Raw genomic sequence first — 27930 nt, 5'->3', positions numbered from 1 at the left:
AAATAGGCCAAATTTAGGGCAGAACAACGTCTGCCGGGTCTGCTAGCAATAAGTATAAATTGAGCACACAATTAAAACAAACAAACATAAAATAGGGCATATTGTGAAGCAGCAAACCTTGCGCACACCCGTCGCAAGAATATTGACGACCACGAAAAAGCGGATGAATTGACAAAGGCCAGTGCGGTGCAGTGAAATTACTCTCAAATTCAATAACTCCCGAAAAAAAAAAATGGAATAACTCCCATATATTTTCCATACAAATTGGGACTTATTTCATTATGAAATAGCTCCAAATTCTTTGGGACTTATTTCATAATTTTTGCTGGTAATTATTTCATAATGAAATAACTTCCAAATGAAATAATCCCCAATAAAATTTCTTTGGGAGTTAATTCATAATTTTTTGAGATTGGGAGTTATTTCATTTTTATTGGGACTTGCTACATTGTTTGTAATTCAGGCATTGGGAGTTATTTCATTTTTGTTGGGAGTTATTTCATTTTGTTAAAAATACAATTTTATCAAACTTTGACGTTCTTCTGACAGTTCCTGTGGGTCGGCTATAAATTAAGGGACCAATTGGTTTTATTCGTAAACCAAAGGGTTTGAACTTTGAGAATTTGCACATAGGTTTTCAGGGAGTTTCCCAGCGAGAATCAATAAGTAATTTTTATTTGTTATTAACAATTTACTAGTAATTAGTAGTTAAAATTACCATGGTATAACTATCACTTTTTATCTACATACGAACACCTTCACAAGAATTTTATACATAAGTACACTTTATAATGTTTATAAAACCACAATCAACTATTTTCATTTGTTTAAATTTGCATATTATTGTAAAATTTAATGATTTATTTGTTTACTTTCCGCGAACACAAGCATACAGCCATTTTATCCAATTCACTGCTTGCTTGGTGGTACCAGATGCTTTAAATTGTTCCAACGAGGAAAATGGACCTTTTTCATTCAACTCTATTTATTTATTTTACAGAAAAATAAAAAATGTCTAATAAAAATCCCGCGATGCACAGTAATTCCGCGTATAAAACCTTTCTACATAAGCGGCCTTCGGCCGCGCCACGGTTATACCACACACCCGGACTTGGCATGGCGTTTACCAGGGTTATTTTTTATAAGCGCGGTCTAAGGCCGCTTATGCAGAAAGGTGTTCTACGCAGACTTGTTCCTTTTATTTTTTACTTTTAATAAATTATGTTAATTTCATAAAAAAATGCGACTTTTTAAAATAAATTACGTTTACTTCGACGACACTATTCAAGTTTTCTTGTAATTGTAACTTTTACATATGTACATATTAGTTTGCTGTATTTTTCAAATCTCATTGTAACTGATTATATAGTATAAAGATACCATTTCAAATTTCGATTTGGGATTTATTTCATTTTTTGGGACTTATTTCATTTGGGAGTTATTTCAGTTTTTTTTTGGGATTGTGGTTTCATTATGAAATATCTGGCAAATATTTGGTGTTATTTCATTTCCTTCTTTGGGCGTTATTTCATTTATTAAAGTTGGGAGTTATTTCATTTTTATTGGGATTTATTTCATTGGGAGTTATTTCACTGCACCGAATTGACAAAGGCCAATGCAGCCTTAAATACCTTTGAGGCAGTCATGGTGCACTAGCCACTTTCATCAATAAGGAGTGATAATTTATCAATCTCAGCAAAACCGTAATTTGAAATTGGTACTCTACTTGCTAAATCATCAAGCAAACATGGAGGAACAACCAGAGAGGGATAGGGTATCCATTGAATATGTCAAGGAAAGAAATATGCAGGATCACATGTACCATTTCACGGCATTGGCCATGCAGCTCACAAGCGAAGAGAATGGGAATCCATATTAACGACAGGTGCAGGACTTGTAGACTGGAAGGTTGTAAGTAGACAGCTAACCAATTTTTGCTGTGAGTGCCCAGCCCTGGCGAATATGCGATTACGAACTCTAGGTAGTTTTAGTCTGCACGACCTAGAAGTGGTGTGAAAATGCTTAACGGAGGATATCAGGAGGTTTATTGAATGGCTTTAATAAACACACAGGGTAAATCGAGCAACTGGTTTCAGGAGAATGTGCATCAATATGGCGCCTTAAGCAGAGCAACCAACGAATCGAAAATAAGAAAGGGAAGATATTAGCATGTGCAGTTTGCTCAAGTTTGTCACTGCTATTTTAGTGATCACAGCTATATAAGCATATACATGAAAACATAATTCCCATTTGCAATTCTCCAAAAAGTTATTTGCATAAAATTCGGCGTATCTCGTTAACTATCTCAGTTACGTTTTATGTAAATTTTGATACGTGTTTACTTATGTAAAAAGTATGTTTGGTTTGTGTGCAATAAGAGAGAGCCCTGCATTATTTATGAATGAAAGTATTGAAAAACTTATGTAGTTTACGACTTTCTTAATTCAGCTCAAGCATACTTTTAGGATGATTTAAAAGTTTTTGTGCGAGAGCGTGTAAAACAAAAAAGGGAGCGAAGACAGGCGCAAGTATTAAGTAAAGCAAACGTGCTGTAGATCCTTTAACTTGACAAAAGTCATTTCTGACTCTAAAAAATACAAATTTAAGCAAATGAAAAAAAAAAGAAAATTTTTGCAATGAAATGCCAAGGTTTGTTTGAAATTTTTTATCTTTTATTATTTTTTTTTTGTGTTTTGTTCTATGCAAAGCACCGGTAGATTGAAATAAAAATATCAGATTAGTTTAAAAAGTACTTGAAGAAACATAAAAAAACCATGAAAATCAAAAAGTAAATTTCAAGGCAAGAAAGTGAGAAAATACAAAGTAAACAAACAAACGACAAAAAAAAAGTTTAAAAAATACAAAGTCGAGAACACAAGAAATCGGAAATGTGAAAGATTTGCACCAAAGGGCTTGGTGATGGTGATGTTAAAAAAAAAAAAACAAGTAAGAATGGGACTGTCTTCGGCTGTGCCGAAGACTTCATACCTATTGTGAATGGGGCTGAACAATAATCTTATCCCGTTCGTAATCTCCAAATAATCGGATGCATAAGATAAGAAATATATAGTGAACAGATGTACATACCTAAACGATTTTTAAGATAAATATAAAATAAAAAATTGGCAAAAACCCCCTTATCTGAACGATCGGTTGTATGGGATATGTATTATGTATAGCTCCGATCGAAATAATTTTTACAGAAAATCTTCTATGACATATTAGAATAAATATCACCAAGTTTCGCGTTTTTATATTGGAAACTAAGGGAGAAATGGCCAAAAGTCTTTCTATCTGAACGATCGATTGTATGGGATATATATTGTATATAGCTCCGATCGAAATGATTTTTACAGAAAATCTTCTATGACATATTAGAATAAATATCACCAAGTTTCGCGTTTTTATATTGGAAACTAAGGGAGAAATGGCCAAAAGTCTTTCTATCTGAACGATCGGTTGTATAGGATAGGTATATACTATATACATATAGCTTCGACCAAAGTGATTTTTTCAGAAAATCATCTATGATATATTAGAATAAATATCACCAAATTTAACTTTTTTATATTGGAAATTAAGGGAGAAATGGCCAAAAATCTTTCTATCTGAACGATCCGTTGTATGGGATAGAACTATATATAGCTCCGATAAAAGTGATTTTTTCAGGATGTCTTCTATGATATTTTAGAATATATACCACCGAGTTTCACGTTTATACAATACAATTATACAATTATACAATTTATACAATTCGGTATACTTAATAGTGAGTCTATCTTCTATATTTCTCAACGTCACAAACATCGGACCAAAGTTAATATACCATTTCATGTTCATGAAAGTTATAAAAAAAATTAAGAAGAAATTTCCTGATAGGCAACTTACTCAAAGTACTGAAACAAGTATAAATCATATTTGAAAAGTAAAGTAAGCGATGGATAACGACTCCTGCTTTAACGACTTCTTTTGAGGTCTTATGTAAATTTAACGCTGATTTTGTGTTACAAATAAATATTTTTTTTTGTATATCCATGCGACTTTACTTTTGTAGGTTAATATACATATATATACTCACGATAAGCATCTGTTTAGTACGAGACTCCAAATACATATAAATTATCACGCGCACACAAAGTTAGAGACATTTCACATATCTGTGGACACAAGTCATAATAGCCTAAGTCTAAAGTCATCGAATAGGTTGCTTAAAACGCTTCAAATCTCAAATATACAAGCAAAAAGTAGGCAGTTAAGATACGAAGTCAATAGACAAAATATGCACCGTTATACGTTTTAAAATATAAAATCATAAATGCACATTTAGTATTTATAAAATGCTCCCAAACATTTATTTTGCGCATCATCCCATCTCTACTTAGGCGGTTGTGACATGTGACCGCAGGTATTTACTATGCACTTGTGTTTCAATGAAACTAAGCGATATACATAGGCATACACACATATTGTTGCATTTGTTCTCTCTCTGTAGTATAGAAAATGTTTTATATTCTGCTTGGCTTGAATATTAAAAATGATGATGCACTACTTTAGGATATTTTTAGTTCACAGTTCGGTACTGACTTTATTTTATACAAAACTTGAAAAAAACATCAAGATTACATATAGCAGCGAGCGCGACAGTGTCTGATTTTAAAAGCATAGACAAATATTTTGAATAAAAAACTATTTTGAATAGTCGGCAACATAACAAGGCTATCATAATCGGTTCAAGGGCTAGCTGTGGGACTTAATCAGCATCATTTGATCATCATAAAGTGCAGCTGAAAGCGAGCGTATGTATTGGAGCAAGCGGCTGCCTACATAAACGTGTATCACAAATGCTTTCCTCTACTGACCGAGTTTAACGCTGGGATTGGGACACGCCACGTAAAACCATACTCCTATGAAAATACTAGCCAGGCCTCGGATAAGAAAAAACCCCTCTTTCGATGACGACCACGGCAAAAGTTTAAGGGCTAACGATTTAAGTCCCTGCACTTAAAATATCCGTTTCTTTAATGGGGTTGGTGGCGATGCCCATGTGGTTGATTTCCTAGTGAAAGCAAAAGCCGACACCATCGCCGTCATAGCCCGTTTACTATAGTGGCTATGCAAATAAGCGCAGGTTCGGTGTGGAATATGTGGTCGGAAAGAGACCTTGTCGCCAAGTACTGACCTTTACTCCTTTGGACGAACGTCTCAGCGTTTCGCTCGTAATATCAAAATTGTTTAATATCTCATTCATTTCTGCCCATGCGCCGATGATTTAAAATGGATGTTGAGGTGAGGAACGTATTCTACGAATGCCCAGAACACGCACACGCACTGTCTCCGCCATGAAATGAAATCCATGCTTGGCTAACCTAAATTACATGGTGGAGAAAGAAGATATTTTTGGCCCCACTGTCGGAAAGTTCAGCCTACACAATAAAGTCTCCCCTTATGAACTGAGACTGATCGACTTCACCATGGCTCAAATCAAAGTTATAGCCAGCATTAGGTTTATGATAAAGATAACCATCAAGCTAAATGACTATCCCCTGATCAAAAAACATAAAACTTGATCGATTACGTTGAGATAAACAGACTATTTAAGTTGCACGCATAATTCGGAGACCTCACAAAGACTCGAATCACTATCTCCTTGCAGTCAAGATACGCGTATGCTTCTAGGATGCAATCGCAACGACTGCCAATGATTTTTCAACTCCACTCTATCACCTGCTTCCAGAGAGCACATTTGAATCTGACGGAATGCAGAAGCAGTGACAACTTATATCTAAAGCACTTTGTATAGCCGCGTTGGGAAAATTTGGTTACAGTCGACCACGGACAAACTGCTAGGCCTTATTATTGAACTCGAATCAAAAGAAATTTCTTTTTCATTTGAAAAAAAAAAAAAAAATATGTATCTTGACAGCTTTCGTACGGCATTTCAATGTGGGAGTGCGGGGAACTTGAGCTGCTAGCTATCAGGATTAACGCTCGTCAGTTTTGCCGCTCTAAATTGGAAAGAGAAGCGGAAAAGGTGGGTTTGAATGTGCTATTATTTTGGATTGAGTAGGCAATTGAAAAGTAAAATCTTGTGTGACGAGCTGTACGAAATTTACGCCGATATCAACTTAGTCTAATGACATGAAATGCACCCGCTACGCTGGCTGGGACATATTATGCTAATGAAATTTGATGCTCTGGCGAAAAAGGTGTTCTTATTGGAATCCGTCTATGGAAGTAGGCGAAGAAGGTGGCCTTATTCAGCAGAAAGGCCTAGGTGGAAAACGATTTGGAATCCCTTGGTGCTACCAATTGGCATCACTTAGCACTGCGAAGAAGCGATTGGCGTGCGTTGTTGGACGGGTATAACCTTTTAAACGAGCGTCAATTAAGTAAGTAAGTAACATTGAGACAAACTAAACAGGAATTTCAGGAAAAGACTTTAAATCTTAGTGAATTTCGATTTACAAATCGTTGTAGTAAACCTATTTACGACTGCAAGGCAAAAAGAATTCAAAATCTAACGATAAGTAAATTTTTTTATAAAATTAACGATGTTTTTTTTCAAAATGCTATAACTTTTCCAAAAATTGACCGTTTGGGATCTTTTTTTTTAATTTGTTTTTAAATGTACTTTTCGGAAAAAATACAAACAATATTTTTAAAGTTTTTTTTTTCAATTAAATAAAAAAAAAAAAATTATCGGCCCTCTCCGGGATTAGTGGGGATGATTGCAGAATTGTTTGAAGTTTTTTATGAGAAAAAAAAAAAAAATGGCGAAATTCGAAAAATCTCGAAAAACTGAAAAATTAAACAAGAAAAAAAAAACTTTAAAATTTTTTTTGTATTTTTTCCGAAAAGTACATTTAAAAACAATGTAAATTTTTCAAAAAGTTATAGCATTTTGAAAACAAAAACGGTGTTTTTTTAAAAATCCATAACTTTTTTTGAGTTGGATGAAAAAATTTGAAAAAATTCTGAAAAACGTCTTTCGTAAGCTAGAAAAAGAAGAAAAACTTTAAGCCAATTCTAAAGGGGTCGGATTCAAACTTGGTCGAAATGGGATGGAATACCCCATATATTTCAATGCAGTTGTCTTAACACTGACAGTTCACATCTATTACTTGTGTTTATGTAAATAAAGCTATATCGTGTAGCTGCAGTTGATTTGCACATACAAGCGTATATTAAAAATGTAAAAACTTTGGCGTAACTCTTCTTAAACACAAATACCCGTGCTTATCGCATGTTTGCACATATTTGCTGAAAAAATCTATACATATATATAAGTACATATGAAAATTTAACTTTGCTTACCTTGAAAACTTTCTACTGACTGACACCATAAAGATTACGTATACGCAACGTATGCCAGTTGAGAAGTTTGTAAGTATGAAGGAAAATACGCAAATGCAGTTACTTATGGTAAACTAGAATTACATATGTCCGCACTACATAGAGTTATACATATATTGTATATGCATGTATGTGTGCATCATTTCAACTTACCTCCTTCACTTCATATTATCTACCTGTGTGTAAAAGTAGCCAAATCTGTTTTGGTCTGATTTGGCATGAACCGTAAAAAAGAAAGCCGGATTGTGTGTGAGTGAACTTTCTTAGCAAAAGAAATAAGAAATGCTTATTCCTACCGTACATGGTTTTGATTTATGTTTATCATTTTTCTTTATTTCCTTTTTCTATTATTTGTCAGTTGATTTTTACGCAGACAAAAAACTTGTTTACTCGTATGTTGTACCTACATATGTATTAAGGTGGGCAAAAAGAAAAAAGGTTAGCTTTTTATTTCACTATTCAGAGGTGCCTCAAGTTCTTCGATACAAATCATATGTTGAATCTCATACAATATTAGGTTAGACTATAACCTTGCATAACTACTAAACCAGTCCTGTTATCAAAAAATTGCGGTTGGCCTTTTTTGCCGCCCCTAATAGCTGAAACTTTGAAGTTTCGTGCACAAGACACAAGATTAGGTTAGGTTGAACTGGCCGGTCTATGAAGACCTCACATATACTGAATAAGTCCGTAGTGTTACCAGAAGTTTGTTTTAACGACCAAACTGAAAAACTCTATGAAAAACCAGGACCTATGTTATAAAATAACTCCGTCCTCTTGGCAAATACTAGAAGCTTCCTAAGCCATTTGCTTCTTCTAGAGCCGGCAGCTGTATCACTCCTAATAGCTGGAGTCTTAGCCTGGCAAGCGCAGGGCACGAGCACAGAACGTGCTCGATCGTTTCATCTTCCAGCCCACGCTTCCTACATCTGCTTTCACTGGCCAAGCCTTATTTAAAGGCATGTGACGCCAGAAGGCAGTGTTCAGTCAGACTACCCACAAAGAGTCTACAGTCCTTTCTTTTTAATGGTAGAAGCAACTTTGTAAGTGTAAGGTTGTAAGACCTACACATAATTTTTGATACTTTACAGCCCCGCGCTTGAACCCACGCCTTTCCTGCTTGGTCGATCATGTGCACCTCTCGCCTTCGCTTAATCTCGCCCAGTCCAATTGGGACGTCTATGGAGCAGGCTTCAAGGAATGCGCCCTTTTTAACTAGTTCGTCCGCTTTTTCATTCCCATCTATTCCCATATGCCCGGGGACCCAATAAAGATGTATGCTTCTCTCTGTCCCGATTCTCTCCAGGGCCGTATACATTCTAACATGCATATAGATGCTGTCCTATGCGAGATTATTGCCTTGATTGATGCTTGACTCTCAATATAAAAGCTAACATGGTTGCAGCTTAAGCTATTCTCTTCCAGGATTTCTACCACTTTGGTTACGGCTACTATTTTCGCTTAGGAAACGCTACAGTAATCCGGCAGCCTATAGGATCTATTTATTTCCGGATCAGCATAGTATAACGCAGACCCTACTCCTTCCACTACTTTGGAACCATCTGTGTACACATGTATCGCCTCGTCCGTTACTTGAGCACCCTTGCGCCAAACGTCCTCCTCTACTGTGGCCTTAAGATCGCCCTCGAATCGCAGATAGGCAATCGGGTAGCCTGTTCGTCTTGTGATGGATGACGCTATACTACTATGGCCGTATGATCGGCGCTCAAGCTGCCCCGAGGCACCGAGCCTGGTTACAGTTATTAACGCTATGTTCTTTGCTACCAGGTTTGCGGGTGGAATGGCATACAGTGCAGCTGTCGAGGTTGTTTTCAGGGCTCCCGTAATGCTAAGCATTGATAGTCTGCATACCCCCTCTAATTTTTTGAGGTAGGTTGTTTATGTGTGGCTTTCAACCAAACAAGAACTCCATAGTCAAGAATAGGGCTTACAATCGTTGTAAAAACCCAATGAGAAAGAGAGGGCGATAAGCCCCACGTACAGCCCAGCATTCTTTTACATGTATAAAGTGCCGATGAAGCCTTCTGGACCCTCTCCTCCACGTTGAGCTTCCATGACAGTTTACTTCCTAGGATGATTCTTAGATACTTTGTGCAAGGTTTCTCCTGTAGGTTCACCCCTCCTAACTTAGGGCTGATCCAATGTGGGACCTTGTACCTATTTGTAAACAAAACCATATCCGTCTTCTCCGCGTTGACTTTCAACCCAACATTTGATGCCCAGGTATAAATATCCCGAAGCGCCCGATCCATCAAAGAGCTTATCGTTGGGAGGCACTTTCCACTTATGACAATTGCTACTTCATCTGCGTAAGCCGTAAGTTTTACGTAAGACACAAACACTGTTAGCATACCAAGCCATTCTTCCCAGCTACAAGTGTAACACATATTCCGATTCCCTATAAATTTGAAGAATGCGGCGCTCTGCCTCTTCGTGGTTCGAGATTCACCTAACACCTACTAACCCCGTGTAGGTATATTTGGGTTTTGATGCCGCAGCATGTTTGGCGTATCCTCCATCTTCACCGCACGTCCCATCCGAACCTTGGTACGAAAGGCCAGTGTCTTCACCTTTGCGCCTTCTTATTTTCAAAATTCTGACACAAATTTCTGAAGTCATTCTAAGGTCGAGCTGTTGGTGCAGGTAACCAGTTTAACCTTATTGCACCACTGAGCACATTTAAAAGCTGGTAGCGCTTCACTGGGTCCATTAAGCATCATTTTCTAGTAGCTAGCTCTCCTTCTACGGACCTCCAGCTTTCCATAGACATCTGCCAGGAGGTTGCTGGTGCCATACTGAACGACTGATTTGCCAATTCGTTTGTCTTTTTCTCGGTGACAAACAGATTCTCAGTGTTAATTCGCTTTTGCATCATCGAATAAGCTGTAGCCTAATCAATACCTACATTTAGCTTATTGGACTTTCCGTCCCTACTTTGTGTGCATGTATTGCACTCCTTTCTGTATTACACTTTTTGAGGTACTTGAATTTTCACTACTCAGGCTTCCCACTTCGCTTGACTCTGCAGATTAAGCGTTGTAGTTTCACTACACCTAAAGCAAACAAATATTTTGTTTGGCCCAACCTAGTATATATATTTGTATGTAAGTATGTAATAAAGTTTATACTATAAACGTTTGTACACTATTCACGCATGAATTCCAAGCTACGTGATTTCACCAATATATCGTTTTTTTTAGCTTCTATTATTATTATATATTTTTCCTGTATTCTCGTTATGCTTGCTGCACACTAAAGCGAATGACTTACCAGTTTCCTACTTTTTTACTCTTTCACCGAATTTTCTTTACTCTAACTTTAGCAAACGCTTCTTGTATGTTATTTTATTGCTCGCTTTATTTGGTTGTTGTTTTTTTTTTTTTTGTTCCGTAAAGAAATCTATGATTAAGCTAAGACTCTGCAATCATACGTGACAGAGCTAAAATATTACGTAGTTAAAAAAAAACACCCATTTGGAAAAATTTTTATTTTGAATTTTGTGTGCTTTAAGCGGTTTTTAAAGCTTGCTGTCTCGTTATAAATGTCCCTTGCATCAAATTCACCTTAAAATTTTTGCCACACTTCCCACCAGATGCTTCCGGAATTGTGGTTGTTTATGCAACAATGCTTCGATTGGTTTAATAGGAAGAATTCCTGAAGAACTTTCACCAAAATAATCTTATCTAATTTTAGTGTTTGTAGGCTCGCAGTTTGACCAACTCAACCGTCAGATGCATCTCGTAATGTTTCTTTGTGTCTCAGAAGTTGTTCTTATTAAGGTGGACTAGGGGTAACCATAGAATTTGTTTGTACAATACGGGTATCAAAAGAAAGGTGCTAATGAGTATTTTAAAGGGAGTGATCCTTAGTTCCATAGGTGGACGCCGTTTCGAAATATCGCCATAAAGGTGGACCAGGGGTGACCCTAAAATTTGTACGATAAGGGTATAAAATTAAAGGTATTAATGATAGTTTTAAAAGGGAGTGGTGGTAGTTGTATATGTGAAGTCGTTTTCCAGATATCGACCAAAATGTGGACCAGGGTGACCCAGAACATCACCTGTTGGATACCGCTAATTTATTTATATATGTAATATCTGCCAAGATTTCAAGGGTGTTTTATTTCGCCCTGCAAAACTTTTTAATTTTCTTCTACTTAATATGGTAGGTGTCACAACCATTTTACAAAGTTTTTTCTAAAGTTGTATTTCGCGTCAATAAACCAATCCAATTACCATGTTTCATCCCTTTTTTCGTATAGAATTATGGCATTTTTTTCATTTTTCGTAATTTTCGATATCGAAAAAGTGGGCGTGGTCATAGTTGGATTTCGTTCATTTTTTATACCAAGACAAAGTGAGTTCAGATAAGTACGTGGACTAAGTTCAGTAAAGATATATCGATTTTTGCTCAAGTTATCGTGTTATCGGCCATGCGGAAGGACAGGCGGAAGACTGTGTATAAAAACTGGGCGTGGCTTCAACCGATTTCGCCCATTTTCACAGAAAACAGTTAACGTCATAAAATCTATGCCCCTACTAAATTTCAAAAGGATTGGGAGATTTTTGCTCGACTTATGGCATTAAAAGTATCCTAGACAAACTAAATGAAAAAGGGCGGAGCCAGGCCCATTTTGAAATTTTTTTTATTTTTTGTATTTTGTTGCACCATATAATTACTAGAGTTAAATGTTGACATAATTTACTTATATACTGTAAAGATATTAAATTTTTTGTTAAAATTTTACTTAAAAAAAATTTTTTTTTAAAGTGGGCGTGGTCCTTCTCCTATTTTGTTAATTTTTATTAAGCGTACATATAGTAACAGGAGTAACGTTCCTGCCAAATTTCATCAAGATATCTTCCACAACTGCCAAATTACAGCTTGCAAATTTTTAAATTACCTTCTTTTAAAAGTGGGCGGTGCCACGCCCATTGTCCAAAATTTTACTAATTTTCGATTCTTCGTCATATGTTCAACTCGCGTACCAAGTTTCATCACTTTATCTGTCTTTTGTAATGAATTATCGCACTTTTTCGTTTTTTCGAAATTTTCGATATCGAAAAAGTGGGCGTGGTTATAGTCCGATATCGTTCATTTTAAACAGCGATCTGAGATGAGTGCTCGGGAACCTACGCACCAAATTTCATCAAGATACCTCAAAGTTTACTCAAGTTATCGTGTTAACGGGCGGACGGACATGGCTCAATCAAATTTTTTTTCGATCCTGATGATTTTGATATATGGACGTCTATATCTATCTTGATTCCTTTATACCTGTACAACCAACCGTTATCCAATCAAACTTAATATACTCTGTGAGCTCTGCTCAACTGAGTATAACAATAAAACATCACAGTAGCTCAAAAAGTTATTAGAATTGTAATACGTGGAGCTGCGAATTGACTTTAAGATCATTTTGTGAAAACAGGATGGTCATAATATCAATATCGTTGGCGTTGTAAGCACTTCAAATTTTGTTGTTGTGACACTTTCATGTGGTCATGAATTCAACTGACTTTGCGGTCGTTTTAAGTGGTCATAAGGTCAAGTGATATTATGTCAATTGACATTAAGACCGTTGACATTATCTCACCCCTGAATAACAGAACTTGACAATTTTTCGGCAATTGGCATAGAAAAGCAATTAGCTATTAGATAAAACTGCAAAATTTTTTATTGGAAACCAAATTCTAGTTAGCTTGTAGTTAGCAGGGCTACAAACCACCTCCCAAATTAAAATGGTTCGGTTCAGTGGTTCGGACCACTTTAGCAAAACTTGAACCGATTCACTAATCGTTTTCTAGGTACCTTCAAATCGCCAAACCGGTTGAGTTCAAGTGGTTTAACCCTTTTATATTATGTGATAAATAACCAATGAAATATGTAAAGCAAATTTTGCTATCAGAAGATCGGTAATACTTATGTACCTGAACAAAGGTATGTTGTTGCTGTCGAGATGAGCCAACTTGAACCATGGCTACCCAACAGCATATTCAGAAAAATTATATTCTATTCAAACTTTTTTGTGTTTTTTTTTTTATTTCTGTGCAGTCTTCAATAATTGTATCTAACTCTGGGCAAAAAAGGAAAACCCGCACAATTAGCCACTTCCTTACTCCTTAGTTCAAAGTTTTGCTGCCCTGTATTGAAACATAGTTTTATTAAAAGTAAAAGCTGATGAAAACTACAAAAATCTCTGTTTCATAATGTTTTGGTAATAATAAAATGGCTTTTGCTTTATTAGATCAAACATGTTTATTGTTGTTGAATAAAGAAATATACCCAAAAATTGATCGCATTGTGGTTAATTTAATCGAGCTTTTTGTGAAAAAAAAAAAAAAAAATTTTAACAGAAAACAAGTAAGGACGGGACTGTCTTCGGCTGTGCCGAAGGCTTTATACCTTTCATGAATGGGGCTGAACAATAATCTTATCCCGTTCGAAATCTCCAAATAATCGGATGTATAAAATTATAAATATATAGTGAACAGATGTACATACCTAAACGATTTTTAAGATAAATATAAAATAAAAAATTAGCAAAAACCCCCTTATCTGAACGATCGATTGTATGGGATATATATTGCATATAGCTCCGATCGAAATGATTTTTACAGGAAATCTTCTGTGATATATTAGAATAAATATCACCTAGTTTAACGTTTTTATATTGGAAATTAAGGGAGAAATTGCTTAAAGTATTTCTCTCTGAACGATCGGTTAAATGGGATATATACTACATAAAGCTCCGATCAAAGTGATTTTTTCAGAAAATCTTCTATGATACATTAGAATAAATATGACCGAGTTTCAAGTTTATACTTTCTAAATTAAGGGAGAAATGGCCAAAAGCCTTTATATCTGAACGTTCGGTTGTATGGGATATAACTATACATAGCTCTGCTCAAAGTGACTTTTTTCAGGATATCTTCTATGATATATTAGAATATATATCACCGAGTTTCACGTTTATGCTTTCTAAATTGCGGCAGGAATGACCAAAATCGTCTTGTCTGAACGATCGGTTGTATGGGAGATATATGTTATAGTGGTCCGATCCTACCGGATCCGACAAATGTCTAATAAAATACAAAAATACATCCTTGTGCCAAATTTCATTGAGATATCTCAAAATTTGAGGGACTTGTTTGCGTTCAAACAGACAGACGGACGGACGGACAGACGGGCATGGCTATATCAACTCAGTTCGTCGCCCTGATCAATTCAGTATACTTAATGGTGAGTCTATCTTCTATATTTCTCAATGTTACAAACATCGGACCAAAGTTAATATACCATTTCATGTTCATGAAAGGTATAAAAAAACATTTGGTCTCAATCTAACAATATTCTGTAACAGTGGCAGGTGCTTAATCAATGGAGAGGATTATTCTCTTAACAAATAACTGATTTTATTGGTCATTTCAACTATGAACAACTGCCGATATTATGTAAATGCATAATTTACGCCACGGTGCACCCCATCTTGTTCTTATGACTATGTTGGCGCAGAAATCTTTGTCATATCAACAGCCCTTACGTTGTCTTAAAGTTGATGAAATTCTGTTATTTTTAAAGTGTTCATTGGTTAACTTTGGGTGATGGTTAAGTTCACAGAGCGTTGGCTTAATTATGATGCAAATATCTTTGTTGATTTGATAAAACGGTAGAATCGGAATCAACAATTCGGCTCAACAGCTATTTTCGATTCATAAAATTTGACAGAAGCATCGGTTGAATTGACATGTAATTTAGTTGATTTTATAAGTTTTTTGCAGTGTAATAGCTTTTCTATATCTTTAGTTTAGTTTACTAATCAAATCTACATAAATTTTAGATATAATTACAATAAGGCAAAGTATGAATATAAATTCAAGATATAAGAAAAGTTAGGGCATTTTATATGTTATGCATAACATATCATCAAGTGCCAATCCTACAGTGGGGTGGACTGTTAAATTAATATTAAATTTTTACATGAAATAAAGATAACAAAATAACAAAACTTGTAAAATCGTAATAGAATTTTGTACCTACGGTGGGTTGAGTAAAAGTGAATAGAATTCAAAAATAAAACAAAAGAAATTAATTAAATTAAATTACAACTCTTAAGAAATCAAATTTTTAATTATAATTATCTGTCCGAAGCAAAACTTCGATTTCGAAGTACGACCTGCTTAGAAGGAAGGATTTCATATATTTTAAAAACAGTTGAAAATTCCGTAAGGCCCGAACTTCTGCTGGTAGTGCATTGAATAGTTTACGAGGCACTATTGTATACAATTTGTTAGAGCGTTTGGTTCTCCAAGAAGGCACAGCGACGGTATTGTTTGCGTTCGTCTTCTGACTATATACTTCAGATGCCATGTTTCCAGGTAACCACATTTAAGGAAAAAAACTTTTAAAACTTTAAAATAATATCTCTCACAAGAAGAATTAATAACCATCTAAAAAGCCGCCATGAGGAGTGCATTCGGTTTACCTTGCATATTCTTCGTATTACACAATGTTATAAGTGGTTGAATTTTGTTCTAGCTGGCGCCTCCCCAACAGGTGTTGCCATATAGCAATTTTGAGTGAAATAATGCGTAGTAAACTGTTTTCATAGTTTTACTAGAGCAGTAATTCCTGAGTTGTTAGAAGCAGCGTAGTGAATATTGCAAATATTTTTTCAAGCGTCATAATTTATATTAGCAATTAGGTCAAAAGGAATACCTGAGCCATACTCTAATTTAAGATCGTCAGCAAACGCAGTAACATTTCCGTTAACCTTCCGTTATGTGAAAGTTTTATATCATTTCGTTATTAATATGGCCTGATGAGGCCACTTATGAGAAAACGTGCTTTGTTTATATAAGTGTGATACTAATTAAAAAAACAAGAGTTTGTTGAAGAATCGCAGATTCACCAAATTTTTATTCCAAAATGCATAGAGTGCCATAAATCCTTTGCTCACATATTATTACATTGGAATAGACCGGAAAATAACAGCAATCAAAATCAAGCATACGTTTTCGTTTCTTCTGTGGGCTTCCACTTTTTTGGCTTACATGTTGGATTAGCCTCATTCCAGGCCCTGATTATTTCTCCTGCTTTCCAACTCGTTTGACGGACAATTATATCCAGGTGAATTATGTTACGAAAAATAGTTACTGGATTCAGCAGAAATCTATAAGCAACTCACAATGGTCTGGTACTGGTACTGTTAAACCGGTTCGAATGGCGTGTTCTATGTGCTGGCGGTACCTTTTTCCGGAGTCAGTCTTGCACTCGTAATATTTCTCATTTCGTCAAGTAATCACTCCACTTTCAAGATTTCAGACACTAGGCTCTTGTTCAATTAATTATCCCAACTTCATAAATGTCTTCGTTTTCAGGCAATCCTTCTTCGACCTCAAGCTCATTCTTAATATCAAACACATCTCCGTCATTAACAGGAACATAATCCTTACCATAATCGTCTTCGGTGACATACGGATCATCTTCCTCATTCTCCGCTGCAATAAATTTATTCAGCACTTCCTCGTAATGGCGCAATTTCTCACTTGATAGACGATTACTACTTCTATCGATAGCTAATAAAGCCCTATCTACGGCACAACATACAACAAAACACTTCATAAATAATACAGATCTCTATTTCAATTGTAAATAAATACTTACTTTTCTCCACTCAAACAAAAATGATTGCAAAAAGCAAAATCAATCATAGACAATGAAAATTTGCACACGTAATAAATACAACCAAATTCAATTCTAACGGCACCTGTTCTCGTGTTTCTTTTACTAAATCTAGTAAAACTGTCGAAAATGCGCTGAGAGCGAGATAATGACTAAAATTTCAACTTCTGACTGAGAGAGAACTATATTCACTCTTTCTTGTACTCTAACTAGTCAGAAGATAAAGTACGGTACATGACTACAAAAAATTGCAGTGGTGGCCTGTGCAGGCCATTTACCCTAGCATATGAAGTTTTTGGGTAAAATGTATTTTTTTCATTATCACTCTTCTGGAAATGGTTACAAAATTTTCAGAAGCTTTAGCTAACAGACCTGTATGGTATATTGGCGCCGTTTTTTTAAAACTTAACTAAACAAAGAGATATAATCCTTTAAAAACCGAAATGGCCTGCATAGGCCATATCACACAACGCAGCGTTGGAGAGTAAGTCAAAAATGGAATTTATATAATCTAGGAAAAGAATAGAGCCCAGCACAGAACCTTGCGGAACCCCCACTATTATTGATTTAGGATCACTGGTAGTGTCTTGAGTTCTTACCTTTTGTACCCTACCTGTAAGATAAGATCTAAACCAGTCGTGTATAAACCCGCGAAAGCCGGCACATGGCAATTAATCCAGTAAGTATTTAAGGTCAACTGTATCAAAAGCCTTCGTAATGTCAAAGAAGATACCACCAAGGCTTTTTATGCCATCCATCGCTTTGCAAATGAATGAACAAAATTCGATGAGCGCATCTTCCGTAGAACGGCTCGACCTGAACCCACACTGCCTCGAGCTAAAGAAATTTTTGCTTTCAAAAAATAATAGTACGCAGTTTTTAGTGCTTTCTCGATAACTTTAGAGAAGGATGACAACAGTGAAATCATTCTATAATTATCTTAATCTTCTTGTTATCCTTTTTAAATAGGGATACAATTGTCGCACATTTCAACTGGCCAGGGAAGACACCTGTGTAAACACGGGTATTAAAAAGATATTTCAAAATGTCTACGAAATTAAGGGCTGTGATTTTAAGCAGTTTATTTGATATCCCATCAGAACCACACAAACCGGAATTATTTAGATTTTTAATAATTGTTATAGTCTCTAAATCTGTGATGGGTTCAAACAAAAAACTATTTCTGGAACTAGATACGTCATTACTCGACATAATACACTTGCATGGGGTGGGATGAGACTGCCTACTGATACAAAGAACTCATTAAGTACAGCGGAAACGCCGGACAGATCTGAAATATTTTTGCCCAACTCGTTTAGACAAATTACTTTCTCATCACTTACGCATTTCCTATTGACAACGCTATTCATAAGTTTCCATTCTTTTTTCGGGTTCCCTCGGCAATCTACGAATCTATTGCGGAAATAGTTATCACGCTGTAGAGCGATATCTTTACTTAAATCCTTGCATAATTTTTCAAAAAGAGAGCGGAGTTCCCGATTGAATGGATGCTTACGACATTTACTGCCTAACTTATTTTTAAGTAAAATTTTTTTAACTAAATCCAAGGTAATCCAGGGTTTTCGTTTAGTTTTGTGCCTTCGCGGTGCACAAGTGAAGCTTGCACATCTTATATGAAATTGCAATATACCTATATACAGAGCGATTACGCTTTTGAGATATCAGGCTCCGTATGTAACCTAACCCAATTTTCATAACGAAGCCTGTCGTTCAGCAAAGCATAATTTATTTTATGTATAGCACCTAGTTTATTTGATTGCTTATTTCTCTGGTATAAGTTTTCTTTTTTAATCCCGGTCATGGCATGATCAGTGATTTGAAGATCCAAGTACACATGCTAGTAAATCTACAAAAAACATGATCCAAACAGGTTCCCGGAAAAATTCTCGTTGGTTTGTTGAGATAAGAAATAAAACCATGACTAGCCATAAGGGTTAGATAGTTTTCGGAGGTTGAATTTGACTGGAGTATATCCAGATTTAGATCACCTAATAAGACAGTATTGCTTGATCTCTCATCATTTAAAAAGTTAGAAAATTCTTCCAGAAAACTCCGACTAGATTCAGCGTGTCGTCTGTAAACGCATATTATGGTCACATTATTATTATTATTTTTAGAAGAACTTTTACAACATCTGCACTTCGCAGATTAAACCTCTCTATGTTGCAATCAAATGTGTCTCGTACAAAAACTCCAACACCACCTGCAGAGTATTCATCATTACAACTTGCATAAAAATTAAAATTGGGTATGTGGTAGTTGATAAATATACCACTATTTAATTGTACAAACACTATTTTTTTTTTTATAAAATATCTTTATTTTAATGACTCCTAAATGTATGTTACAATACGTTTTAAAAATTCATAACCGGATGAAAATTTTTGAAAGAATAATCTCAAAATTGAAATATAAAAAATTAACAAGAACAAAAATTAAATTCATTTAAAGTAGGTACATTTAAAGTTGAATATAAATATAACCCTACAATACTCCCCCTTCCGGAGATTTAACGTTAAGTAAATTAAAAGTAACTTTCTTTTTTGTTTTTGTGTTAGGTATCTGTATTTTATCAATCATTGCTGGTTTTAAACGATCAATAGGAATAGATTTAATTTCATTGTTTATTTCAATTTTAAAGTTTTTAATATCTTTTTCAATAACTCTATAAGGACCTTCATACGGATGTTGCAAGGAATGTTTGTTTATTACACGTACAAAAACAAAATTACAATCTTTTAAATCTTTTGGAACAAAAATACCACTAGAATTTTGATGATGTTCCAAATTTGATTTAAAATTTTTAAAATGTTCACGCAAACTACTTAAAACATCCGTTGAAGTTATATTCTCTGTAGTTGAAACAAATAATTCACCAGGTAATCTTAAATTTTGTCCATAAACCATTTCAGCCGGTGTTGCTGAAATATCTTCTTTAAAAATCGATCGCAAACTCATAAGTACTATTGGTAACTCTTCATACCAATCTCTGGATCCATTCCTAGCCATTATTGAAGATTTAAGCTGTCTATGAAAACGTTCTATCATTCCATTAGCTTGGGCATGATAAGGAGAAGTTGTTATTTGATGACTTCCAAGAAGTTTCGTTAATTCTGAAAACAAGTTTGAAGTAAATTGAGATCCCTGATCTGTTGTTATTTCTAATGGAACTCCAAAACGTGAAATATATTCTTTAAAAAATTTATTTACAACCGTAATTGCAGAAATATCTCTTAGTGCGAATGCCTCTGGCCAACGTGTAAATCTATCAATTATAGTTAATATGTAACGATATCCTTTTGAAACAGGTAAGGGTCCAACAATATCTAAGTGAATGTGTTCAAATCTAGATTTTGGAATTGGAATTTTCGTAACTGGAGATTTTGTATGACGATGTACTTTCGATTTTTGACAACTTATACATTCTTTAGACCAAGTATTAATATCTTTATTCATTTTAGGCCAAAAATATTTCTTAACTATCAAACGATTTGTAGCTCTACTACCAGGATGTGAAATCCCATGTAACATATCAAATATTATTTTTCTTAAATTGTTTGGAATGAATGGTCTAGGATTTTTTCCTGACACTTCGCACCATATATTAAAGTTAAGAACAGGAATTTTTATTAGTTTCAAATTTAAAAATGTTTGCTCTGAGGTAAGTTTGCTTAATTCACTGTCTTGTTGTTGTTTACTTTGTAAAATTTTTAAATTAATGTCCGAATTATTAATCGCTTCTACTTCAAACGCACGAGATAATGTATCAGCTACAACATTTTCTTGTCCTTTAATATACCTAATGTCATTCGTAAACTGAGCAATGAATTCCATATGTCTAGTCTGTCTTGGACTGCGTTCTGTTTTTGAATTTAAAGCAAATACAAGAGACTTGTGATCTGTGAAAACTGTAAATTCACGTCCTTCTAGAAGGTAACGAAAATATTTAATGTTCAAATAAATAGCTAATAGTTCCCTATCAAGTGCACTATATTTAATTTCGGATGGAGACAATTTCTTTGAAAAGAATGCAAGTGGTTCTGACTTATTATTAAACGTTTGATGTATGACACCACCTATTGCCGTATTGGATGCATCTACATTTAAAGAAAGTTTTGCATCTTTGTTAAAATGATTTAACAATATCGCAGATGCAAACTTTTCTTTAATGCATTCGAAAGCTTCATTAGATGTATCGTCCCAAATTAAAATCTTGTCTCGCTTCTTATTTGTTCTATTAATTAAATCATAGATAACTGTCGTAAACTCTGCTAATTTTGGTATATATCGATGGTAATAATTAACCATACCAATAAATTTTTGTGCCTGCTTAATAGATTTTGGACGATCAAAATTTCGAATGGCTAAAACTTTTTCTTCTGAGGGTCTAATTCCCGTTTCAGAAATATTATGTCCTAAAAAGTCAACATTTGTTACGCCAAAAGTACATTTACATTTATATATGGAAAAATTCACTCTCATGAGAATAAATCCATATTTTCGATACAAAAATTAGACCAAGAAAAGTTGGAAATGCTTCTAAATTACATATTATGGAATCAAAGTTTTGCCGTAGACTTCGAATATTATGATGGACAATGTAAAGACAATTATTATATGGAGTTAAAAAATCGATACTGCTAATAATTCGTCACTTAAATCTTAAATATACATTCAATTAAATTATATATTAGTTTCTAAACTGTTTTTGTTTTAATTTTTTAGATACTCTTCAGACATCATGGACAGTCTTGTAAAATTGAAAAGGTAAGTATCATAAAAAAAAAAAATGAAGTAGAATTAAGTTTATACTAAAAAAATGAAATTAAAAAAAAAAAACAAGTAAGGAAGGGACTGTCTTCTGCTGTGTCGAAGACTTCCCGTTCGTAATCTCCAAATAATCGGATGTATAAGATAAGAAATATATAGTGAACAGATGTACATACCCAAACGATTTTAAGATAAATATAAAATAAAAAATGGCAAAAAACCTCCTTATCTGAACGATCGGTTGTATGGGATATATATTATACATAGCTCCGATCGGAATGATTTTTACAGGAAATCTTCTATGATATAATAGAATATATATCAGAAAGTTTCACGTTTTTATATTGGAAACTAAGGGAGAAATGGCCAAAAATCTTTCTATCTGAACGATCGCTTGTATGGGATAGGTATATACTATACACATATAGCTCCGATTACAGTGATTTTTTCGTGAAATCTTCTATGATATATTAGAATAAATATCACCAAGCTTCACGTTTTTATATTGGAAACTAAGGGAGAAATGGCCAAAAATCATTCTATCTGAACGATCGGTTGTATGGGGTAGGTATATACTAAATACATATAGCTCCGATCAAAGTGATTTTTTCATGAAATCTTCTATGATATATTAGAATAAATATCACCAAATTTTACGTTTTTATATTGGAAATTAAGGGAGACATTGCCAAAAACCTTTCTATCTGAACGATTGGTTGTATGGGATATGTAATATATATAGCTCCGCTCAAAGCGATTTTCTCAGAAAATCTTCTATGATATATTAAAATATATATTACCGACTTTCACGTTTATACTTTCTAAATTAAGGGAGCAATTGCCAAAAATCTTTCTATCTGAACGATCGGTTGTAGGGGATATAACAATATATAGCTCCGATCAAAGTGATTTTCTCAGGATATCTTCTATGATATATTAGAATATATGTCACCGAGTTTCACGTTTAGATTTTTTTAATTGCGACAGAAATGACCAAAATCATCTTATCTGAACGATGGGTTGTATGGGAGATAAATGTTTTAGAGGTCCCAACCTACCGGATTCCATAAATTTCTAATATAATACAAAAATACATCCTTGTGCAAAATTTCATTGAGATATCTCAGAATTTGAGGGACTAGTTTGCGTTCAAACAGACAGACGGGCGGACAGACTGGCGGACAGACGGACGGACGGACAGACGGACATGGCTATATCAACTTAGTTCGTCGCCCTGATCAATTCGGTATACCTAGTGGTGAGTCTATCTTCTATATTTCTCAACGTTACAAACATCAGACCAAAGTTAATATACCATTTCATGTTCATGAAAAGTATAAAAATAGGATTATTTCACATGACTTTAATTTTGCATCAAAAAAGGAGATCTCAACTTTACTTGACTCGTTCTATGACTACGAATAATACATCCGGACAGGCATGAGCGGCTTTTAAAGTACGAATTTGCTGATTCTTTGTGATGTCAGTATGTAAAAAAAAGTAAGCAGAAAGAAATTTCTGCAAAATTGGCTGAACTTTTTGTGAAAAATTGCATCATAATGATGTGAATCTATTGCAGAATAGCTTTCTTTGAATTCTATTCTGTTTTCGAATGACTTAGAGAAAATTTTGTCAAAACTTGCAAGAAGAATGAAAACACAACGAGCGCGACACTTAATCAGACAACGTGTTACGTTTCTGTATGGTATGACTGTCTGACGTGACAGTATTACCATTTAAAACTTTTTTTGGATCAAAATTGACTCCAGTAGTAATTTTATGGCATGCATCTTATTTAACATATTATTAAATATATAGTGGTTTGTTAAAGAAAGCGGAAATTTGTCAAAAAGTTTTATAATCAACCAAACTGTGCACAGGTAAAAAAGTTTACTCTGAGATTTTATGAATGTTAAAAGAACGTAATGAAATGCTCAACAAGTTGCTTTTGCTGAATTTCGACAATTCTGGATTATCCAGCAAGGCAACTGATTGGAAAGCCATAATTCATACCGAGTCAGTTAACACCAAAACAGAGGTATCTTCACCTGAAATAAATAACTTAGAACTTTTTGAGAAAAACTTTATCGGTTTATTATCGAATTATTATCTGCTATTCTTCGGTGTATTGTCGATTTGTTATCGACAGGCTATAGATGTGTCATTGATGTAAAATTGAAGTTTTATCACTATGTGTTTAATAACAAGTCGATAACACGCTAAGAGCAAGTTGGTAAAGGACCATCAACATCGAATATATGCCCCAAAACACTCGAGTAGCGTGTTTATCACAACAAAAACAAAATCAATAACTTTTTGATAACTATTTATTCAGTTGTTCGAAGCCAATCCATACATTTTCGAAAGAATATCAATAAAACTTCGATAGCAAGTCGATAAATATTTTAGTAACATTTTGATAAACTCGCGATAAATAAACTTAAATTTGGAATAACAAAGTGATTTCTCATCTATACCTCGTCGAAAACACAGCAGCAACACCTTGAACAATCCGCGAACTCGTCGATAAAAAAATTGGTAGCTCATGTAAAACAAACAGTTAACTGTCGTGTTGAACTTATACACCTGAAAATTATTTCTTTATGATTGGGCTGCGTTTAGTTGATAAACATGTCATGCTGGAGGTTGGTGGTACAGATGACACAAATCGAGACACACCTAACTGGATCAAATAAAGATTCTTTCCTGCATTTTATTTATAAAATTTACATTCGAAGCAAAAATAAAAAGCAAAAATTATATATCACAGTATTTCCAACGCATTTTGCTAAACTTGAAAAGCTGTTTGAAGAAGTAAATGTGATACACAAAAGCAACCAATTTCGTTAAGAAAATAAAACTTTCGTTACCGTGAATAATACCTGAACTTTCCTTATACATATATTTTACTTTATTTAAGTACAAAAAAAAACTGACAGCAAAATGATGGTTAGGCATAAACAATGATAGCGAGTTTTAAGAGATTATGTTACACTTGTAAGATTACAAATTCATTTAACTTAAGTGGTAAAAAGCGGAGTCATGAAAGTTACCGTGAATCAAAGCTCAAAAGTGGCGCGTGAGATATACTCGTACTTATAATTTTATAACATGGCTGTAGCAAGAAGCATCAGAAAGTGGAAGAGTTGTAATAAAAAGCAGAAATCATAAATTAAATTTTATGTTGGTGCAATAAACACCTTTTCATAGCCTGCATACACATTTCATTTCAGCGTATATTGCCGCACATCGCTCAAAAGAGAATTGCAAATTTTGTAGTATACTTTTGTGCGCTGCAAAAACCACTGATTTTCATTGTGTTATGGTTACTAATTTTTGGCGTGAATCACAGCAGTTTTTGTTTTGCAAATTTGCGTTTACAGTTGGATAGATAAACTATTATTATTGACGTCGAGATTTATTTATGCCTGAGATAAAATGCACAGACAAGCCTAAGCGCCTAAAGGTATGCCTCATTATCATTAATTGGCGCTTAACAGCTTAGATGGTAACCAATGTTGTAAAGCATCTATCGCTGTTTTGTGTTAACTGCGGTTGATTGTACATTTGGGATTGACCTATGTCAAGAGAACGCGAGTTATAGACAAACTGCGTTTTTATGTATATAAGTCGCTGGAAGCAGATGTTTAAAGTCAAGTTTTGAATAAAGAAACATTGACTGAGCACAATTTTTATTGAATTGCGCACCGAGTCATTTCGAACTGAGTATTGGGCTCACTTCTTGTTCAAAAGGCTATACTCAAACCTTAGTTCAACTGGCCGTACATCTCCAGCGCTTGGTAACGCTGTTAACGTTACTGGTACTGGTAATAGAGCGCTTTTCGTGCTGTAGTTACTTTTACATTTATAAGATAGGAAGTCATCTAATCTACTTGATTTTAATTCAGATGTATCCCCGACCTCATCCCAGGTCAGACTTTATTCATTGTTCAAATCTCCTGCGGTATTGCTGCTCTTTTGCCTTTGCCAGCACCAAATCAATTCTAACTATGCCATTAGGAGAGCAGAATCTTAACTGATTTCTACCCCAAGGTCATAGATTTTGTTCTGTTTCCTGCTAGAGTTTACTAGAGGCTCCATCATGATAAAATATTACTAGCCTTGTTCAAATTTGTAACCATTAAAAACACTGAATCCAATGGGAAGATCGAAGCAGCGGGAGCTTATGCTAAAAGTCGAAAAAAAAAATTTGAAAACAGTTCCAAAATGAAACCGAATAGAAGGAAAATTATATTGTTCGGAAAAACCACCGAGTTGAAGGTGGTGTGGATAACATCTTGAAATAGCCAATTGATTCTAACGAAAAAAAGAACACAAAAGGATATGGGATGGTTCTGAATTCATCCAAATATTATCTCGAAGGGATCTCTTAAGCATGCTTTGTTTTTGATATTTCGCCCAGTATAAGTTTGTACCAATTCATGAAGCAAAGCCAAAAACGGTTTTCCTCCAAACCAAAACGGAGAAGGGATGTCTGAAAAGCGTTCCAAAGTGATCCCTAAAGTATCCACAACCATTAAGATATTAACGCATAGTAGTTAAGGAACAATATTATAAAATACCCGAATTTATCCCGAGATATCCCCGCACTGGTGCCTAAATAGTCTGGATATAGTAGAGAAAGGAGCCCAAACGATGAAGAGAGCTTTTGTGTGTACCATGTAATAAAGTGAAATAACTCGTAGCGCTTACGTGCGACCGACGAGGAAGTAGCTGCATTGGTATTGAGCATACGGCCAAATTTCCTAAGTATATAGAAGAACATATATAAACCAAGATAAATGCGTGTCTTTCCTCTATACATGGCTGAGGCCTCCTTTTTTTGTCTTTGAAACATTATGGTGTGCTTCCTTCCTCCTTTCGAGGTTTTTCCAGTAAGATATGTTTCCCTAACACATCTTAGTGTTCGTACTTGTTGGATACCAGTCTTCATCGTTGGTCGGGGTATTTTAATTTTAAAGCATGAATATTATGAAAAGTTATCCAGCTAATGTCAACCAACCATTTGGCATAAGTTAAATTTTTCTCGGACTGCTTTCAAACCTGTCACAAAATTTTAGTTTTAAACTGTAGTTAATCTAATCGTTATTTTTTGGGAAATTTCTTCTTTACTATTCTGCATTTTCCTTAGATATCTGATTAAATTCTTTGCAAGTCATCATCCATTACCCTACATCCAGCAACATTTGACAGCAGTGTCTTCCAGGCAGAACTATCAGACATCATAAAAGCCGCAGTTATGATAGGAGCACTTTACTATTCTCCTTTTTCCCTAGAGATCAGATTAAATTCTTGGCAAGTCATCATCCATGACCCTACATCCAGCAACATTTGGCAGCAGTGTCTTCCAGGCAGAACTATCAGACATCATAAAAGCCGCAGTTATGATAGGAGCACTTTAGTATTCTGCTTTATCCCTAGAGATCAGAATAAATTCTTTGCAAGTCATCATCCATGACCTTACATCCAGCAACATTTGACAGCAGTGTCTTCCAGGCAGAACTATCAGACATCATAAAAGCCGCAGTTATGATAGGAGCACACGTCGTCAGCAACGAAATATTTTTTACAGCGACAGTGAGGATGCTATAAAATCTTTCGGCTCTTACTGGTTCAATTAATGGGTTCCGAAGAACAGGAACATCGAGGTAAACTGGATTGCAGATGAACCCGCCAGGCAGGGTCCAACTAAGAAGATTCTTCCTGACCAAGAGTACTTACGTGGGCACGCTATCTGTCGAGTAGTAGTAGTGTTATTGTGAAGTACTTTAATAAAGGCTATTTTGCATTATTGAATAGTGGAGTTATTTATTCAACAGTTTAGTGATTCGCACGTTATTAGAAGGTTGCAAATAAGAGGAATTTCAGTAAATTCGTTACAATATTTATACAAAGTATAGGTAAAACGTTGCATATTGTTGTTTCGGTCAAATGCTTCATGTCATACAAGGAAAACTAGAATTTAATATTGGAACTGTTAGAAAAGTTTTTTTTTTGTTGTTTGTTTTAACTTTTACACTAACAATGTAAGAGGTGTTTGCAATTGCTCACTTTGTCTCC

At 34.8% G+C, this 27930-nt stretch overlaps 1 protein-coding gene across 11 annotated transcripts in view; it reads left to right on the top strand.

Annotated features, from left to right (window-relative positions):
• side-VI (sidestep VI) overlaps positions 1–27930 on the top strand; it is a 592575-nt gene that overhangs the window by 69281 nt on the left and 495364 nt on the right. For 9 of the 11 annotated variants that reach the window (XM_067783988.1, XM_067784031.1, XM_067783969.1 and 6 more), the window contains exon 2: positions 21805–21846. The exons of the other annotated variants lie outside the window; for them this stretch is intronic. The gene's annotated coding sequence lies outside the window, so the exon portion shown is untranslated. The remainder of the gene's footprint in view (positions 1–21804; positions 21847–27930) is intronic. 11 annotated transcript variants of the gene reach the window in all.

This window comes from Eurosta solidaginis, chromosome 1 (genome assembly GCF_040869045.1).
Source record: "Eurosta solidaginis isolate ZX-2024a chromosome 1, ASM4086904v1, whole genome shotgun sequence".
In the NCBI taxonomy this organism is placed as follows: domain Eukaryota; kingdom Metazoa; phylum Arthropoda; class Insecta; order Diptera; family Tephritidae; genus Eurosta; species Eurosta solidaginis.
This window is presented reverse-complemented; position numbering and strand designations above follow the sequence as displayed.